We start from the raw sequence: 3,105 nt of genomic DNA on the forward strand, positions 1-3,105 counted from the left end.
AAAATGTTACCAAAAACTTAAAAGTTAATGCTGACATTATTAAACTTTCCTGAAATTAATTTATTTAGGCAAAGTCTGTATTTTCTGCTTTAACAAACTAGCAGTGCAGAAGGAAACATTTTTAGATCTTTCATTAAGTTTTCATACATTTTGGAAAATTACATACTGGGCATCGACTCTCCACTTTGCACCTGTATGTACTTTGGCATATAATGTATTCATCTAAAATACACTTCCATGTTAGGTATGAATTTCAGTCATTTCATTCCTTCCTTAGTATTGCAGATAGTTTAGAGGACTGTGATTTTTAAAACTGAACTGATTTTTGTTAGTAAGTTTTGTACTCCGAGCTTCCCTGTTCCCTGCTCAGAGTGTAATGACAGGAGTTTCTTGAGTATTTGCCACAAGTGGTCTACAATGCCCTTCCGTCTGCACTGTTCATCACCTTGGGGTTTTGGTGATCAGTGTGCTCAAACAAGCATTCCATTCCAGCCTAGGAGAAATTGGTTCATTTTTTCATAAGTGTGTGGTACCTTCTTGAAAGAGTCCTACAATTTCATTTGTTGGTCCTCTATACACACACACACACACACACACACACATCAAGCCTTTATATTAAAAAATCATATGCAACAAAGTTCAATACTTTAACCAATTTAGTGTATAGTTCAGTACATAGTGTATAGTACATTGCTGTTGTGCCTCCATGGCTATTATGGTATCTTCAGAACTTTCTCCATATTTTCAAGTGAAACTCCGTACTTAGTATACAATAACTCCCTATCCTCATCGCTCCTGATTTTTTTTAATGGATGTGTACTGTATTTAAACAGCAGTAACAGTCTCTCCATTCTATTTCTTCTTTTTCTGGTAATAGGGGAGGGCAGGTAGAAAGATCTCTCTCCAAGGTTGCTCCAAAGCCGTCGGGAGTGAATGTTCTTATAGATTTTGCGATCGGTGGAGTGGGATCTGGCCACAAGGGGGCAGTGTTCGCACTAGGTCCAATCACCTCTGTACCACTCATTGGTGGTCTGATTGGTGGCAGGCAGGTACATCACAAAACACAAGCAGCCCCCCAGGAAGAAGCTCAGCACAAGCACGAAGCCCAGCAAGAAAATGATCCTTGGAAAGCTCAGGAACAGGTACTGAATAATCAAGACAATGTCCATCTCCTGGAGGCGCCCACGGTCATCAAGGTACGTTTCTTGGTACAGATCAGATACCACCACCAGGCGGACCAGATATGCAGTGCTCACGGCAGCCAGGGTGGCAGCAGATGCGGTCAGCGTTGAGAGGTAGGTAGGGAAGTACCTGGTGTTCCAGGCGCCGATGCAGTTATTCACCCAGACACAGTGATAGTCAAAGCGGTGCACACACACCGGTCACAGACACTGCAGTGCTTGGACCGAGCCGGCTTCCGCAAGTCACAGGTTGAGCACCACGCATTCCGTGGGAACATCTTGCTATCAAATTCATCAACTTGAAGAAATAGTAATTCGTCTGCTTTTGTGATGGTGCCTGTGCACCTTCCTGGGCCAGGCCTTTCAAACGAGGAGTTTTCGAGCAGATGCAGATCATAATTACAGTAACCAGTATTGATGCCAGGTACCACAAGAAAAGAACCAAGAAGTCCATCCTGGGGGAAACAGAGCCCAACTGTTTCGCAGCCAGGCCTTGGAGGTGGTCCTGAGCTCTCTTTCAAGATGAACTCTATGGTCTGCCTTTGGGGCATCTCCTGCCTGGCACAGCCCTGGCTGCAGGAGATATGGTTCCACCAGGAGGCTGGATCTGGTGCAGAGGCAGATTCGTTTAACACGCACTATGATCTGAGTTCTCAGTGAACACAGGCTTGGAGGAGCAGGGCGGATCTGTAGGATTCCGGGGTGTGCAAACCGGTTAGCACGCACGGAGAACGCGGACGGCCCAGGGCGGCGAAGGCCTTACCCACAGATCCGCCAACCGCCCCCAGCACGGAGCCAGCGCCTCCAGGACCCGCCGAGAGTTCCGGCGCGCGCTTGTGACGTCATCGCGGCGCCCGCAGCACGCCTGCTCTTGATTTTTGCAACCACCGAATATTCTATCTACCCCCCCACCCCCTTTCTCTTGCCTTCTCTAAATTTCACTAGGCACTTTATGCATGTAGAATCGCAGTCCTGTGAATATTTGCGCTTTTGCATCTGTCTTAGTTCACTTAGCCTAATATCTTCAATACTCATCCATATTATAGTGCGAGTCAAGTCTCCTTTGTTTTAGTGCTATGATTCCTTTATATATCACATTTAAAAAATCCATTCATCTTGCCCTACGTGTATTGGAACTAGGGAAGGGAAAGGGAATACCAAAATCGAGTAACAGGTTAAAAAGACAAACCATTGCAACAGTGATACTTACAAAACCAATTGTTGTAAACCAACTATATAGCCCATGATGGGGTGAGGGAAGCGAGGAGGGGGGGAGATGGGGGAAAATGAGGGGGGAGGTCAGTTGGAAAAGAAATGTACTTGCCTTACATATGAAACTGTAACCCCTCTGTACTTCACTTTGACAATAAAGAATAAAAAATATCCATTCATCATTAATGAACAATTGATTGGTTTCTACCTTTTGGCTATTATGAGTAACATTAGTATGCAAGTAGATATATTGGGTTCATAAATTAAGACTTACAAGTAAATAATTTAAACAAGCAAGCATAAATACACCAGAATCAAAGTTACATGGCCACATTGAGTTAATGACAGGTTGAGGATCAGAGGCCACACCTGTGGTTTCCAAAGTCTGTGGTTTTGTTTTTGTTTGTTTTCCTCTCAAATCATTTGTGGATTTGGAAACAAATGTCCTAAAATGTAAAATTTCCTGAGGTCACGGTTAGATGTCCTAATTCCCATACAGTGTAGATTCTACCATTTCACGCTTCCTTTCAATATCATATATTTAGATAACATAATCATATTTCCCGTAGGTGCAAGTTTAACCTCAAAAAGTAAATTCTAGGTGGTGTAAACCAATTTTTAAAATTCAAATTCTAAGCTCAAAAAGGGTATGGGTTGGTATGTTAGCTTAGTGGCAGAAAACTTGCCTCAACATACACAAGGCCCTGGGCTT

General features: G+C 43.5%; 1 pseudogene; it reads right to left on the bottom strand.

The window, feature by feature from the left end:
- Positions 1–852: 852 nt before the first annotated feature.
- LOC125351958 lies at positions 853–1,474 on the bottom strand (annotated as a pseudogene).
- Between the last annotated feature and the right edge of the window lie 1,631 nt (positions 1,475–3,105).

Source organism: Perognathus longimembris, chromosome 5 (genome assembly GCF_023159225.1).
Source record: "Perognathus longimembris pacificus isolate PPM17 chromosome 5, ASM2315922v1, whole genome shotgun sequence".
NCBI lineage: Eukaryota > Metazoa > Chordata > Mammalia > Rodentia > Heteromyidae > Perognathus > Perognathus longimembris.